The following is a 23,411-nucleotide window of genomic DNA, read 5'->3' on the forward strand; positions in this document are numbered from 1 at the left end:
GACTGAGATACACACAAATACAGATACTTACACACACTGACTGAGAAACTCACACACACTGAGATACTTACACACACTGACTGAGAAACTCACAAACACAGATACTTACACACACTGACTGAGAAACTCACACACACTGAGATACTTACACACACTGACTGAGAAACTCACACACACTGACAAACTCACACACAGAGATACTTACACACACTGACTGAGAAACTCACACACTGACTGAGAAACTCACAAACACTGAGATACACACACTGAGAAACTCACACACACACTGAGATACACACTTAGTCAAAGAAACTTACACACACTGAGATAAACACACACTGTCTGAGAAACACACACACTGAGATAGTCACACACACTGAGATACTCACAAACACAGATACTCACACACAAACACTGAGATATACACACACTGAGATACACACACACACACACTGATATATAGACACACACACACACTGAGATACGCACACACACACACTGAGAAACTCACACACACTGAGATACCTACACACACACACTGAGAAACTCACACACACTGAGAAACTCACACACACTGAGATGTTTACACACACTGACTGAGAAACTCACACACTGACTGAGAAACTCACAAACACTGAGATACACACTGACTGAGAAACTCACTAACACTGAGATACACACACTGAGAAACTCACACACACACTGAGATACACACTTAGTCAGAGAAACTCACACACACTGAGATAAACACACACTGTCTGAGAAACACACACTGAGATAGTCACACACACTGAGATACTCACAAACACTGAGATACTCACACACACTGAGATACTCACACACACTGAGATACTCACACACACTGAGATACTCAAAAAAACACACTCACACACAAACACTGAGATATACACACACTGAGAGACACACACACACTGAGATACCCACACACACTGAGATAATCACACACACTGAGATACTCACAAACACTGAGATACTCACACACACTGAGAAATTCACACACAAAACTGAGATATACACACACAAAACTGAGATATACACACACTGAGATATACACACACTGAGATACACAGACACACACTGAGATACTCATACACACACTGAGATACTCACACACACACTGAGATACTCACAAACACTGAGATACTCACACACACTGAGATATACACACACTGAGATACACACACACACTGAGATACTCACACACACACTAGGCTAATCACACACACTGAGATACACACACACACTGATATACAGACACACACACACACTGAGATACACACACACACACACTGAGAAACTCACACACACTGAGATACTTACACACACTGACTGAGAAACTCACACACACTGAGAAACTCACACACACTGAGATGCTTACACACACTGACTGAGAAACTCACACACTGACTGAGAAACTCACAAACACTGAGATACACACTGACTGAGAAACTCACTAACACTGAGATACACACACTGAGAAACTCACACACACACTGAGATACACACTTAGTCAGAGAAACTCACACACACTGAGATAAACACACACTGTCTGAGAAACACACACACTGAGATAGTCACACACACTGAGATACTCACAAACACTGAGATACTCACAAACACTGAGATACTCACAAACACTGAGATACTCAAAAAAACACACTCACACACAAACACTGAGATATACACACACTGAGATACACACACACCCTGAGATACCCACACACACTGAGATAATCACACACACTGAGATACTCACAAAACACTGAGATACTCACACACACTGAGAAACTCACACACAAAACTGAGATATACACACACAAAACTGAGATATACACACACTGAGATATACACACAATGAGATACACAGACACACACTGAGATACTCACACACACTGAGATACTCACAAACACACTCTGAGATACTCACACACACACTGATATACTCACACACACACTGATATACTCACACACACACTGAGATACTCACACACACACTGAGATACTCACAAACACACTCTGAGATACTCACACACACACTGATATACTCACACACACACTGATATACTCACACACACACTGAGATACTCACACACACACTGAGATACTCACACACTGAGATACACACACACACTGATAAATTCCCTCTCACACACTGAGATACACACTTGCACACACACACACACACACACACATACACACACACACTGAGATACACACTTGCGCAAACACACACACTCTGAGATACCCACACACACTGAGATAATCATACACACTGAGATACTCATGCACAAACACTGAGATACACACACAGAGATACTCACACACACTGAGCTAATCACACACACTGAGATACACACAGACACACACTGAGATACTCACACACACACTGAGAAACTCACACACACTGAGAAACTCACACACACTGAGAAACTCACACACTGACGGAGAAACTCACAAATACTGAGATACTTACACACACTGACTGAAAAACTCACACACTGACAGAGAAACTCACAAACACTGAGATACACACACTGAGAAACTCACACACACACTGATTACCCACATACACTGAGATAATCACACACACTGAGATACTCACAAACACTGAGATACTCACACACAAACACTGAGATATACACACACACTGAGATAATCACACACACTGAGATACTCACACACAAACACTGAGATTTACACACACTGAGATACACAGACAAACACTGAGATACTCACACACCCGCTAAGATACTCACACACACTGAGATAATCACACACACACTGATAATCACACACACACTGAGATAATCACACACACACTGAGATAATCACACACACTGAGATACAGACACACACACACACACACACACTGAGATACACACACACACTGATAAACTCACTCACACACACTTAGATAGACACTTGCACACACACACACACACACTGAGATACTCACACACACTGAGATACTCATACAGAAACACTGAGATATACACACACACTGAGACACACACATACTCACTGAGATACTCACACACACTCCGAGATACACACACTCCGAGATACTCACACACACACTGAGATACTCACACACGGAGATACACACACACTGATAAACTCACTCACACACTTAGATACACACTTGCGCAATCACACACACACACACTGAGATACTCACAGACACAAACTGAGATACCCACACACACTGAGATAATCATACACACTGAGATACTCACACACACTGAGATACTCACGCACAAACACTGAGATACACACACACTGAGATACACACACACACAGATACTCACACACACACAGATACTCACACACACGGATACTCACACACACGGATACTCACACACAGATACTCACACACACACACTGAGCTAATTACATACACTGAGATACACACACACACTGAGATACTCACACACGCACACTGAGAGACTCACACACACACTGAGAGACTCACACACGCACAATGAGAGACTCACACACACACACTGAGAGACTCACACACACACACTGAGATCCTCACACACACACAATGAGATACTCTCACACGCTGAGATACTCACACACACGCTGAGATACTCACATACACTGAGATACTCACACACACTGAGATCCTCACACACACTGAGATCCTCTCACACACTGAGATCCTCTCACACACACACACACACTGAGATATACACACACACACTGAGATACAGACACACACACACACACACACACACACTCTGAGATACGCACACACACACTGAGAAACTCACACACACTGAGATACCTACACACACTGACTGAGAAACTCACACACACTGAGATACCTACACACACAGATACTTACACACACTGAGATACTTACACACACAGACTGAGAAACTCACACACTGACTAAGAAACTCACAAACACTGAGATACTTACACACACTGACTGCGAAACTCACACACACTCAGAAACTCACACACTGACTGAGAAACTCACAAACACTGAGATACACACACTGAGAAACTCACACACACACTGAGATACACACTTAGTCAAAGAAACTTACACACACTGAGATAAACACACACTGTCTGAGAAACACACACACTGAGATAGTCACACACACTGAGATACTCACAAACACAGATACTCACACACAAACACTGAGATATACACACACTGAGATACACACACACAGTGAGATACTCACACACACTAGGCTAATCACACACACTGAGATACACACACACACTGATATATAGACACACACACAGACTGAGATACGCACACACACACACTGAGAAACTCACACACACTGAGATACCTACACACACTGACTGAGAAACTCACACACACTGAGAAACTCACACACACTGAGATGCTTACACACACTGAGAAACTCACACACTGACTGAGAAACTCACAAACACTGAGATACACACTGACTGAGAAACTCACTAACACTGAGACACACACACTGAGAAACTCACACACACACACTGAGATACACACTTAGTCAGAGAAACTCACACACATTGAGATAAACACACACTGTCTGAGAAACACACACACTGAGATAGTCACACACACTGAGATACTCACAAACACTGAGATACTCAGACACACTGAGATACTCACAAACACTGAGACACTCAAAAAAACACACTCACACACAAACACTGAGATATACACACACTGAGAGACACACACACACTGAGATACCCACACACACTGAGATAATCACACACACTGAGATACTCATAAACACTGAGATACTCACACACACTGAGAAATTCACACACAAAACTGAGATATACACACACAAAACTGAGATATACACACACTGAGATATACACACACTGAGATACACAGACACACACTGAGATACTCATACACGCACTGAGATACTCACACACACACTGAGATACTCACACACACTGAGACACACAGACACTGAGATACTTACAAACACACTCTGAGATACTCACACACACACTGAGATACTCACACACTGAGATACACACACACACTGATAAATTCCCTCTCACACACTGAGATACACACTTGCGCGCACACACACACACATACACACACACAGAGATACTCACACACACTGAGATACTCACACACACACTTAGATACATACTTGCGCAAACACACACACTCTGAGATACCCACACACACTGAGATAATCATACACACTGAGATACTCATGCACAAACACTGAGATACACACACAGAGATACTCACACACACTGAGCTAATCACACACACTGAGATACACACAGACACACAATGAGATACTCACACACACACTGAGAAACTCACACACACTGAGATACCTACACACACTGAGAAACTCACACACACTGAGAAACTCACACACACAGAGAAACTCACACACACAATGAGAAACTCACACACTGACGGAGAAACTCACAAATACTGAGATACTTACACACACTGACTGAAAAACTCACACACTGACAGAGAAACTCACAAACACTGAGATACACACACTGAGAAACTCACACACACACTGAGATACACTTAGTCAGAGAAACTCACACACACACTGAGATACACTTAGTCAGAGAAACTCACACACACTGAGATACACACACTGTCTGAGAAACACACACTGAGATACACACACTGAGATACTCACGCACACTGAGATACTCACGCACACACTGATTACCCACATACACTGAGATAATCACACACACTGAGATACTCACAAACACTGAGATACTCACACACAAACACTGAGATATACACACACTGAGATACACACACACACTGAGATACTCACACACACACTAGGCTAATCACACACACTGAGATACACACACACACTGATATACAGACACACACACACACTGAGATACACACACACACTGAGAAACTCACACACACTGAGATGCTTACACACACTGACTGAGAAACTCACACACTGACTGAGAAACTCACAAACACTGAGATACACACTGACTGAGAAACTCACTAACACTGAGATACACACACTGAGAAACTCACACACACACTGAGATACACACTTAGTCAGAGAAACTTACACACACTGAGATAAACACACACTGTCTGAGAAACACACACTGAGATAGTCACACACACTGAGATACTCACAAACACTGAGATACTCACACACACTGAGATACTCAAAAAAACACACTCACACACAAACATTGAGATATACACACACTGAAATACACACACACACTGAGATACCCACACACACTGAGATAATCACACACACTGAGATACTCACAAACACTGAGATACTCACACACACTGAGAAACTCACACACAAAACTGAGATATACACACACAAAACTGAGATATACACACACTGAGATATACACACAATGAGATACACAGACACACACTGAGATACTCATACACACACTGAGATACTCACACACACACTGAGATACTCACACACACACTGAGATACTCACAAACACACTCTGAGATACTCACAAACACACTCTGAGATACTCACACACACACTGAGATACTCACACACACACTGAGATACTCACACACACACTGAGAAACTCACACACACACTGAGATACTCACACACACACTGAGATACTCACAAACACACTCTGAGATACTCACACACACACTGAGATACTCTCACACACTGAGATACACACACACACACTGAGATACCCACACACACTGAGATAATCATACACACTGAGATACTCACACACACACAGAGATACTCACACACACACTGAGCTAATCACACACACTGAGATATACACACACACACACTGAGATACAGACACACACACACACACACACACACACACTGAGATACAGACACACACACTGAGAAACTCACACACACTGAGATACCTACACACACTGACTGAGAAACTCACACACACTGAGATACTTACACACACAGATACTTACACACACTGAGATACTTACACACACAGATACTTACACACACTGAGATACTTACACACACTGACTGCGAAACTCACACACACTCAGAAACTCACACACTGACTGAGAAACTCACAAACACTGAGATACACACACTGAGAAACTCACACACACACTGAGATACACACTTAGTCAAAGAAACTTACACACACTGAGATAAACACACACTGTCTGAGAAACACACACACTGAGATAGTCACACACACTGAGATACTCACAAACACAGATACTCACACACAAACACTGAGATATACACACACTGAGATACACACACACACTGAGATACTCACACACACACACTAGGCTAATCACACACACTGAGATACACACACACACACTGATATACAGACACACACACACACTGAGATACGCACACACACACACTGAGAAACTCACACACACAGATACTTACACACACTGACTGAGAAACTCACACACACTGAGAAACTCACACACACTGAGATGCTTACACACACTGACTGAGAAACTCACACACTGACTGAGAAACTCACAAACACTGAGATACACACTGACTGAGAAACTCACTAACACTGAGATACACACACTGAGAAACTCACACACACACTGAGATACACACTTAGTCAGAGAAACTCACACACACTGAGATAAACACACACTGTCTGAGAAACACACACACTGAGATAGTCACACACACTGAGATACTCACAAACACTGAGATACTCACAAACACTGAGATACTCACACACACTGAGATACTCACACACTGAGATACTCAAAAAAACGCACTCACACACAAACACTGAGATATACACACACTGAGAGACACACACACACTGAGATACCCACACACACTGAGATAATCACACACACTGAGATACTCACAAACACTGAGATACTCACACACACTGAGAAATTCACACACAAAACTGAGATATACACACACAAAACTGAGGTATACACACACTGAGATATACACACACTGAGATACACAGACACACACTGAGATACTCATACACACACTGAGATACTCACACACACACTGAGATACTCACACACACACTGATATACTCACACACACTAAGACACACAGACACTGAGATACTCACAAACACACTCTGAGATACTCACACACACACTGAGATACTCACACACACACTGAGATACTCACACACTGAGATACACACACACACTGATAAATTCCCTCTCACACACTGAGATACACACTTGCACACACACACACACACACACACACACACACAGAGATATTCACACACACTGAGATACTCACACACACACACTTAGATACACACTTGCGCAAACACACACACACTGAGATACCCACACACACTGAGATAATCATACATACTGAGATACTCATGCACAAACACTGAGATACGCACACAGAGATACTCACACACACTGAGCTAATCACACACACTGAGATACACACAGACACACACTGAGATACTCACACACACACTGAGAAACTCACACACAATGAGATACCTACACACACTGAGAAACTCACACACACAATGAGAAACTCACACACTGACGGAGAAACTCACAAATACTGAGATACTTACACACACTGACTGAAAAACTCACACGCTGACAGAGAAACTCACAAACACTGAGATACACACACTGAGAAACTCACACACACTCTGAGATACACTTAGTCAGAGAAACTCACACACACACTGAGATACACTTAGTCAGAGAAACTCACACACACTGAGATACACACACTGTCTGAGAAACACACACACTGAGATACACACACTGAGATACTCACGCACACTGAGATACTCACACACACACTGATTACCCACATACACTGAGATAATCACACACACTGAGATACTCACAAACACTGAGATACTCACACACAAACACTGAGATATACACACACTGAGATACACACACACACTGAGATACTCACACACACACTATGCTAATCACACACACTGAGATACACACACACACTGATATACAGACACACACACACACACTGAGATACGCAGACACACACACTGAGAAACTCACACACACTGAGATACTTACACACACTGACTGAGAAACTCACACACACTGAGAAACTCACACACACTGAGATGCTTACACACACTGACTGAGAAACTCACACACTGACTGAGAAACTCACAAACACTGAGATACACACTGACTGAGAAACTCACAAACACTGAGATACACACTTAGTCAGAGAAACTCACACACGCTGAGATAAACACACACTGTCTGAGAAACACACACACTGAGATAGTCACACACACTGAGATACTCACAAACACTGAGATACTCACACACACTGAGATACTCAAAAAAACACACTCACACACAAACACTGAGATATACACACACTGAGATACACACACACACTGAGATACCCACACACACTGAGATAATCACACACACTGAGATACTCACAAACACTGAGATACTCACACACACTGAGAAACTCACACACAAAACTGAGATATACACACACTGAGATATACACACAATGAGATACACAGACACACACTGAGATACTCATACACACACTGAGATACTCACACACACACTGAGATACTCACACACACACTGAGATACTCACAAACACACTCTGAGATACTCACACACACACTCTGAGATACTCACACACACACTGAGATACTCACACACACACTGAGATACTCACACACACACTGAGATACTCACACACTGAGATACACACACACACACTGATAAATTCCCTCTCACACACTGAGATACACACTTGCACACACACACACACACACATACACACACACACTGAGATACTCACACATACTGAGATACTCACACACACACACTTAGATACACACTTGTGCAAACACACACACTCTGAGATACCCACACACACTGAGATAATCATACACACTGAGATACTCATGCACAAACACTGAGATACACACACAGAGATACTCACACACACTGAGCTAATCACACACACTGAGATACACACAGACACACACTGAGATACTCACACACACACTGAGAAACTCACACACACTGAGAAACTCACACACACTGAGAAACTCACACACAATGAGAAACTCACACACAATGAGAAACTCACACACACAATGAGAAACTCACACACTGACGGAGAAACTCACAAATACTGAGATACTTACACACACTGACTGAAAAACTCACACACTGACAGAGAAACTCACAAACACTGAGATACACACACTGAGAAACTCACACACACTGATTACCCACATACACTGAGATAATCACACACACTGAGATACTCACAAACACTGAGATACTCACACGCAAACACTGCGATATACACACACACTGAGATACTCACACACACTGAGATACTCACACACCCGCTAAGATACTCACACACACTGAGATAATCACACACACACTGATAATCACACACACACTGAGATAATCACATACACACTGAGATAATCACACACACTGAGATACAGACACACACACACACACACACACACACTGAGATACACACACACACTGATAAACTCACTCACACACACTTAGATAGACACTTGCACACACACACACACACTGAGATACTCACACACACTGAGATACTCATACAGAAACACTGAGATATACACACACACTGAGACACACACATACTCACTGAGATACTCACACACACTCCGAGATACACACACTCCGAGATACTCACACACACACTGAGATACTCACACACGGAGATACACACACACTGATAAACTCACTCACACACTTAGATACACACTTGCGCAATCACACACACACACACTGAGATACTCACACACACTGAGATACTCACGCACACTGAGATACTCACGCACAAACACTGAGATACACACACACTGAGATACACACACACACAGATACTCACACACACACAGATACTCACACACACACAGATACTCACACACACACAGATACTCACACACACAGATACTCACACACACAGATACTCACACACACACACTGAGCTAATTACATACACTGAGATACACACACACACTGAGATACTCACACACGCACACTGAGAGACTCACACACGAACACTGAGAGACACACACACGCACACTGAGAGACTCACACACGCACACTGAGATCCTCACACACACACAATGAGATACTCTCACACACACGCTGAGATACTCACATACACTGAGATACTCACAGACACTGAGATCCTCACACACACTGAGATCCTCTCACACACACACACACACTGAGATACTCACACACACTGAGATACTCACACACACAGATACTCACACACACACTGAGATACTGACTCACACTGAGATACTGACTCACACTGAGATACTCACACACACTGAGATACTCACACACACTGAGGTACTCACTCACACTGAGGTACTCACTCACACTGAGGTACTCACTCACACTGAGGTACTCACACACACTGAGGTACTCACACACACTGAGATACTCACACACACACACACTGAGTTACTCACACACACACTGAGATACTCACACACACACACTGAGATACACACTGCGGTACTCACACACGCTGAGATACTCACACACACACACTGAGATAGTCACACACACACATTGATACACTCACGCACACTGAGATACTCACACACTGAGTTACTTACTCACACACACTGAGATACTCACACACACTGAGGTACTCACGCACACTGAGGTACTCACGCACACTGAGGTACTCACGCACACTGAGATACTCACTCACACTGAGATACTCACACACACACCGAGATACTCACACACACACACTGAGATACTCACTCACACTGAGGTACTCACACACACTGAGATACTCACTCACACTGAGGTACTCACACACACTGAGGTACTCACACACACTGAGGTACTCACACACCCTGAGATACTCACACACACACTGAGATACTCACACACACACTGAGATAGTCTCACATACACACTGAGTTACTTACGCATACACCCTGAGATACTCACACACACACTGAGATACTCACACACGCACACTGAGATACTCATACACTGCAGTACTCACACACACACTGAGATACTCACACACGCACACTGAGATACTCACACAGAGATACTCACTCACACACGCTGAGATACTCACTAATGCTGAGATACTCACACACACTGAGATACTCACACACACACTGAGAAACTCACGCACACACTGAGATACTCATACATGCACATTGAGATACTCACTCACACAGAGATACTCACACACACTAAGGTACTCACACACACTGAGGTACTCACGCACACTAAGGTACTCACGCACACTGAGGTACTCACGCACAATGAGGTACTCACGCACACACACTGAGATACTCACACACACTGAGGTACTCACGCACAGACACTGAGATACTCACTCACACTGAGATACTCACTCACACTGAGATACTCACACACTGAGGTACTCACACACACACACTGAGATACTCACTCACACTGAGATACTCACTCACACTGAGATACTCACACACTGAGGTACTCACGCACGCACACTGAGATACTCACACACACACTTTGATACTCGCACTAAGTCACTCACACACACAAACTAAGATACTCACTCACACACACTGACATACTCACAGACACACTGATATACTCACACACGCACAAAGATACTCACACACGCACAAAGATACTCACACACACACTGAGATACTCACAGACACACTGATATACTCACACACACACAAAGATACTCAAACACACACTGAGATACTCACAGACACACTGAGATATTGGCACACACACACACTGAGGTACTCACACGCGCACCCACTGAGACACACACACGCACAAAGATACTCACACACACACAGAGATACTCACACAAACTGGGTAACACATTCAGACAATGAGATACTCACACACACACACACTGAGATACGCACACACTGAGATACGCACACACTGAGATACGCACACACTGAGATACGCACACACTGAGATACGCACACACTGAGATACGCACACACTGAGATACGCACACACTGAGATACGCACACACTGAGATACGCACACACAGAGATACGCACACACTGAGATACGCACACACTGAGATACGCACACACTGAGATACGCACACACTGAGATACGCACACACTGAGATACGCACACACTGAGATACGCACACACTGAGATACGCACACACTGAGATACGCACACACTGAGATACGCACACACTGAGATACGCACACACTGAGATACGCACACACTGAGATACGCACACACTGAGATACGCACACACTGAGATACGCACACACTGAGATAAGCACACACTGAGATACGCACACACTGAGATACGCACACACTGAGATACGCACACACTGAGATACGCACACACTGAGATACGCACACACTGAGATACACACACACTGAGATGCGCACACACTGAGATACACACATACTGAGATACGCACACACTGAGATACGCACACACTGAGATACGCACACACTGAGATACGCACACACTGAGATACTCACACACACTGAGATACTCACACACAGAGATACGCACACACTGAGATACTCACTCACACTGAGATACTCACACACACTGAGATACTCACTCACACTGAGATACTCACACACACTGAGATACTCACTCACACTGAGTTACTCACACACACGCTGAGATACTCACACACACTGAGATACTCACACACACACACACACACACTGAGTTACTCACACACACGCTGAGATACTCACACACACACACTGAGATACTCACACACACACACTGAGATACTCACGCACACTGAGATACTCACACACTGAGTTACTTACTCACACACACACTGAGATACTCACTCACACTGAGAAACTCACACACACTGAGGTACTCACACACACACTGAGATACTCACACACACACTGAGATACTCACACACACACTGAGATACACATGCACGCTGAGTACTCACTCATGCTGAGATACACACACAGATACTCACTCACACTGAGATACGCACACACACAAACTAAGATACTCACACACACACTGAGATACTGACAGACACACTGAGATAATTGCGCACACACACTGCGGTACTCACACGCACACACACTGAGACACTCATGCATGCACACACTGATATACTCACACACACACAAAGATACTCACACACACTGCATAACACAAACTGACACTGAGATACTCAGATACACACACTGAGGTACTCACACACACATTGAGGTACTCACACACACATTGAGGTACTCACACACACACACACACTGAGGTACTCACACACACACAGATACACACACACTGAGATACGCACGCATGCTGAGATACACACGCACGCTGAGATACACACGCACGCTGAGATACACACGCACGCTGAGATACTCACTCACACTGAGATACTCACACACACACTGAGATACTCACACACATATTGAGGTACTCACACACACATTGAGGTACTCACACTCACACACACACTGATGTACTCACACAGACACACGCACGCACACACACTCAGATACTCACAAACACACTGAGATACTTGCACACACACACCGAGACACTCACACACACAGAGATACTCACTCACACTGAGGTACTCACACACACACTGAGATACTCACACACACACACTGAGAAACTCACACACACATACTGAGATACTCGCACACTGCAGTACTCACACGCACACTGAGATACTCACACACGCACACTGAGATACTCACACACTGAGATACTCACACACACACAGAGAAACTCACACACACACACTGAGAAACTCACACACACACACACTGAGAAACTCACACACACACACTGAGAAACTCACACACACACACTGAGAAACTCACACACACACACTGAGAAACTCACACACTGAGAAACTCACACACACACTGAGATACTCACGCACACACTGAGACAGTCACGCACACACTGAGAAACTCACGCACATACTGAGATACTCGCACACTGCAGTACTCACACATACACTGAGATACTCACACACTGAGATACTCACACACACACTGAGATACTCACGCACACACTGAGAAACTCACACACACACTGAGCTACTCACACACACACTGAGATACTCACACACACACTGAGATAGTCACACACACAGACTGAGATACTCGCTCACACTGAGGTACTCACACACACTGAGATACACACACACACACACAGAGATACTCACACGCACTGAGATACTCACACACACTGAGATACTCACACACACACTGAGATACTCACACACACACTGAGATACTCTCACACACACACTGAGATACTCACACACAAACTGGGTAACATATTCAGCAAATGAGATACTCACACACACACACAGATACACACACACTGAGATACGCACACACTGAGATACACACACACTGAGATAGACATGCACGCTGAGATACTCACTCATGCTGAGATACTCACAGACACACTGAGATATTCATACACACTGAGATACACACACAGATACACACGCACGCTGAGTACTCACTCATGCTGAGGACTCACTCATGCTGAGATACACACACAGATACTCACTCACACTGAGATACTCACTCACACTGAGATACTCACACACTGAGGTACTCACGCACGCACACTGAGACACTCACACACACACTTTGATACTCGCACTAAGTCACACACACACAAACTAAGATACTCACTCACACACACTGACATACTCACAGACACACTGATTCACTCACACACACACAAAGATACTCAAACACACACTGAGATACTCAAACACACACTGAGGTAATCACACGCGCGCACACTGAGACACACACACGCACAAAGATACTCACACACACACAGAGATACTCACACACAAACTGGGTAACATATTCAGACAATGAGATACTCACACACACACACACACACACACACAGAGATACGCACACACTGAGATACGCACACACTGAGATACGCACACACTGAGATACGCACACACTGAGATACGCACACACTGAGATACGCACACACTGAGATACGCACACACTGAGATACGCACACACTGAGATACGCACACACTGAGATACGCACACACTGAGATACGCACACACTGAGATACGCACACACTGAGATACGCACACACTGAGATACGCACACACTGAGATACGCACACACTGAGATACGCACACACTGAGATACGCACACACTGAGATACGCACACACTGAGATACGCACACACTGAGATACACACAGAGATACGCACACACTGAGATACGCACACACTGAGATACGCACACACTGAGATACGCACACACTGAGATACGCACACACTGAGATACGCACACACTGAGATACGCACACACTGAGATACGCACAGAGATACGCACACACTGAGATACGCACACACTGAGATACGCACACACTGAGATACGCACACACTGAGATACACACAGAGATACGCACACACTGAGATACGCACACACTGAGATACGCACACACTGAGATACGCACACACTGAGATACGCACACACTGAGATACTCACACACAGAGATACGCACACACTGAGATACACACACTGAGATACGCACACACTGAGATACACACACACTGAGATACGCATACAGTGAGATACGCACACACTGAGATACGCACACACTGAGATACGCACACACTGAGATACACACAGAGATACGCACACACTGAGATACACACACTGAGATACGCACACACTGAGATACGCACACACTGAGATACACACAGAGATACGCACACACTGAGATACACACACTGAGATACGCACAGACTGAGATACGCACACACTGAGATACGCACACACTGAGATACACACACACTGAGATACGCACACACTGAGATACGCACACACTGAGATACGCACACACTGAGATACACACAGAGATACGCACACACTGAGATACGCACACACTGAGATACGCACACACTGAGATACACACACACTGAGATACTCACACACTGAGGTACGCACACACTGAGATACTCACTCACACTGAGATACTCACTCACACTGAGATAATCACACACTGAGGTACTCACGCACGCACAGTGAGATACTCACACACACACTTTGATACTCGCAATAAGTCACTCACACACACAAACTAAGATACTCACTCACACACACTGACATACTCACAGACACACTGATATACTCACACACGCACAAAGATACTCACACACACACTGAGATACTCACAGACACACTGATATACTCACACACACACAAAGATACTCAAACACACACTGAGATATTGGCACACACACACACTGAGGTACGCACACGCGCACACACTGAGACACACACACGCACAAAGATACTCACACACACACAGAGATACTCACACACAAACTGGGTAACATATTCAGACAATGAGATACTCACACACACACACACACAGATACACACACACTGAGATACGCACACGCTGAGATACACACAGAGATACGCACACACTGAGATACACACACTGAGATACGCACACACTGAGATACGCACACACTGAGATACACACAGAGATACGCACACACTGAGATACACACACTGAGATACGCACACACTGAGATACACACACACTGAGATACGCACACACTGAGATACACACACACTGAGATACGCACACACTGAGATATGCACACACTGAGATACACACACACTGAGATGCGCACACACTGAGATACACACATACTGAGATACGCACACACTGAGATACGCACACACTGAGATACGCACACACTGAGATACGCACACACTGAGATACTCACACACACTGAGATACTCACTCACACTGAGATACTCACACACACTGAGATACTCACTCATACTGAGATACTCACACACACTGAGATACTCACTCACACTGAGATACTCACACACACTGAGATACTCACACACACTGAGATACTCACACACACACACACTGAGTTACTCACACACACGCTGAGATACTCACACACACGCTGAGATACTCACACACACACTGATATACTCACGCACACTGAGATACTCACACACTGAGTTACTTACTCACACACACACTGAGATACTCACTCACACTGAGAAACTCACACATACTGAGGTACTCACACACACACTGAGATACTCACACACACACTGAGATACTCACACACACACTGAGATACACATGCACGCTGAGTACTCACTCATGCTGAGATACACACACAGATACTCACTCACACTGAGATACGCACACACACAAACTAAGATACTCACACACACACTGAGATACTGACAGACACACTGAGATAATTGCGCACACACACTGCGGTACTCACACGCACACACACTGAGACACTCATGCATGCACACACTGATATACTCACACACACACAAAGATACTCACACACACTGCATAACACAAACTGACACTGAGATACTCAGATACACACACTGAGGTACTCACACACACATTGAGGTACTCACACACACATTGAGGTACTCACACTCACACACACACTGAGGTACTCACACACACACAGATACACACACACTGAGATACGCACGCATGCTGAGATACACACGCACGCTGAGATACACACGCACGCTGAGATACACACGCACGCTGAGATACTCACTCACACTGAGATACTCACTCACACACTGAGATACTCACACACATATTGAGGTACTCACACACACATTGAGGTACTCACACTCACACACACACTGACGTACTCACACAGACACACGCACGCACACACACTCAGATACTCACAAACACACTGAGATACTTGCACACACACACCGAGACACTCACACACACAGAGATACTCACTCACACTGAGGTACTCACACACATACTGAGATACTCACACACACACACTGAGAAACTCACACACACATACTGAGATACTCGCACACTGCAGTACTCACACGCACACTGAGATACTCACACACGCACACTGAGATACTCACACACTGAGATACTCACACACACACAGAGAAACTCACACACACACACTGAGAAACTCACACACACACACACTGAGAAACTCACACACACACACACTGAGAAACTCACACACACACACTGAGAAACTCACACACTGCAGTACTCACACACACACTGAGATACTCACGCACATACTGAGATACTCGCACACTGCAGTACTCACACATACACTGAGATACTCACACACTGAGATACTCACACACACACTGAGATACTCACGCACACACTGAGAAACTCACACACACACTGAGCTACTCACACACACACTGAGATACTCACACACACACTGAGATAGTCACACACACAGACTGAGATACTCGCTCACACTGAGGTACTCACACACACTGAGATACACACACACACACACACAGAGATACTCACACGCACTGAGATACTCACACACACTGAGATACTCACACACACACTGAGATACTCACACACACACTGAGATACTCTCACACACACACTGAGATACTCACACACAAACTGGGTAACATATTCAGCAAATGAGATACTCACACACACACACAGATACACACACACTGAGATACGCACACACTGAGATACACACACACTGAGATAGACATGCACGCTGAGATACTCACTCATGCTGAGATACTCACAGACACACTGAGATATTCATACACACTGAGATACTCACACACACAGATACACACGCACGCTGAGTACTCACTCATGCTGAGGACTCACTCATGCTGAGATACACACACAGATACTCACTCACACTGAGATACTCACTCACACTGAGATACTCACACATTGAGGTACTCACGCACGCACACTGAGACACTCACACACACACTTTGATACTCGCACTAAGTCACACACACACAAACTAAGATACTCACTCACACACACTGACATACTCACAGACACACTGATTCACTCACACACGCACAAAGATACTCACACACACACTGAGATACTCACAGACACACTGATATACTCACACACACACAAAGATACTCAAACACACACTGAGATACTCAAACACACACTGAGGTAATCACACGCGCGCACACTGAGACACACACACGCACAAAGATACTCACACACACACAGAGATACTCACACACAAACTGGGTAACATATTCAGACAATGAGATACTCACACACACACACACACAGAGATACGCACACACTGAGATACGCACACACTGAGATACGCACACACTGAGATACGCACACACTGAGATACGCACACACTGAGATACGCACACACTGAGATACGCACACACTGAGATACGCACACACTGAGATACGCACACACTGAGATACGCACACACTGAGATACGCACACACTGAGATACGCACACACTGAGATACGCACACACTGAGATACGCACACACTGAGATACGCACACACTGAGATACGCACACACTGAGATACACACTGAGATACGCACACACTGAGATACACACACACTGAGATACACACACACACTGAGATACGCACACACTGAGATACGCACACACTGAGATACGCACACACTGAGATACACACACACTGAGATACGCACACACTGAGATACGCACAGAGATACGCACACACTGAGATACGCACACACTGAGATACGCACACACTGAGATACACACAGAGATACGCACACACTGAGATACGCACACACTGAGATACGCACACACTGAGATACGCACACACTGAGATACGCACACACTGAGATACGCACACACTGAGATACGCACACACTGAGATACGCACACACTGAGATACGCACACACTGAGATACGCACACACTGAGATACGCACACACTGAGATACGCACACACTGAGATACGCACACACTGAGATACTCACACACTGAGATACACACAGAGATACGCACACACTGAGATACACACACTGAGATACGCACACACTGAGATACACACACACTGAGATACGCACACACTGAGATACGCACACTGAGATACGCACACACTGAGATACACACACACTGAGATACGCACACAGTGAGATACGCACACACTGAGATACGCACACACTGAGATACGCACACACTGAGATACACACAGAGATACGCACACACTGAGATACACACACTGAGATACGCACACACTGAGATACGCACACACTGAGATACACACAGAGATACGCACACACTGAGATACACACACTGAGATACGCACAGACTGAGATACGCACACACTGAGATACGCACACACTGAGATACACACACACTGAGATACGCACACACTGAGATACGCACACACTGAGATACGCACACACTGAGATACACACAGAGATACGCACACACTGAGATACACACACTGAGATACGCACACACTGAGATACACACACACTGAGATACTCACACACTGAGGTACTCACACACTGAGGTACGCACACACTGAGATACTCACACATTGAGGTACTCACACACACACACTGAGATACTCACTCACACTGAGATACTCACTCACACTGAGATAATCACACACTGAGGTACTCACGCACGCACAGTGAGATACTCACACACACACTTTGATACTCGCAATAAGTCACTCACACACACAAACTAAGATACTCACTCACACACACTGACATACTCACAGACACACTGATATACTCACACACGCACAAAGATACTCACACACACACTGAGATACTCACAGACACACTGATATACTCACACACACACAAAGATACTCAAACACACACTGAGATACTCACAGACACACTGAGGTACTCACACGCGCACACACTGAGACACACACACGCACAAAGATACTCACACACACACAGAGATACTCACACACAAACTGGGTAACATATTCAGACAATGAGATACTCACACACACACACACACAGAGATACGCACACACTGAGATACGCACACACTGAGATACGCACACACTGAGATACGCACACACTGAGATATGCATACACTGAGATACGCACACACTGAGATACGCACACACTGAGATACGCACACACAGAGATACACACACACTGAGATACGCACACACTGAGATACGCACACACTGAGATACGCACATACTGAGATACGCACACACTGAGATACGCACACACTGAGATACGCACACACTGAGATACACACACACTGAGATACGCACACACTGAGATACACACACACTGAGATACGCACACACTGAGATACGCACAGAGATACGCACACACTGAGATACACACACACTGAGATACGCACACACTGAGATACGCACACACTGAGATACGCACACACTGAGATACGCACAGAGATACGCACACACTGAGATACGCACACACTGAGATACGCACACACTGAGATACGCACACACTGAGATACGCACACACTGAGATACGCACACACTGAGATACGCACACACTGAGATACGCACACACTGAGATACGCACACACTGAGATACGCACACACTGAGATACGCACACACTGAGATACGCACACACTGAGATACGCACACACTGAGATACGCACACACTGAGATACGCACACACTGAGATACGCACACACTGAGATACGCACACACTGAGATACGCACACACTGAGATACGCACACACTGAGATACGCACACACTGAGATACACACACTGAGATACGCACACACTGAGATACGCACACACTGAGATACACACAGAGATACGCACACACTGAGATACACACACTGAGATACGCACACACTGAGATACGCACACACTGAGATACGCACACACTGAGATACACACACACTGAGATACGCACACACTGAGATACGCACACACTGAGATACGCACACACTGAGATACACACAGAGATACGCACACACTGAGATACACACACTGAGATACGCACACACTGAGATACACACACACTGAGATACTCACACACTGAGATACTCACACACTGAGGTACTCACACACTGAGGTACTCACACACACACACTGAGATACTCACTCACACTGAGATACTCACTCACACTGAGATAATCACACACTGAGGTACTCACGCACGCACACTGAGATACTCACACACACACTTTGATACTCGCACTAAGTCACTCACACACACAAACTAAGATACTCACTCACACACACTGACATACTCACAGACACACTGATATACTCACACACGCACAAAGATACTCACACACACACTGAGATACTCAGACACACTGATATACTCACACACACACAAAGATACTCAAACACACACTGAGATACTCACACACACACTGAGATATTGGCACACACACACACTGAGGTACGCACACGCGCACACACTGAGACACACACACGCACAAAGATACTCACACACACACAGAGATACTCACACACAAACTGGGTAACATATTCAGACAATGAGATACTCACACACACACACACACAGATACACACACACTGAGATACGCACACGCTGAGATACACACAGAGATAC

Source organism: Cetorhinus maximus, chromosome 21 (assembly GCF_964194155.1).
Source record: "Cetorhinus maximus chromosome 21, sCetMax3.hap1.1, whole genome shotgun sequence".
Taxonomy (NCBI): Eukaryota; Metazoa; Chordata; class Chondrichthyes; order Lamniformes; family Cetorhinidae; genus Cetorhinus; species Cetorhinus maximus.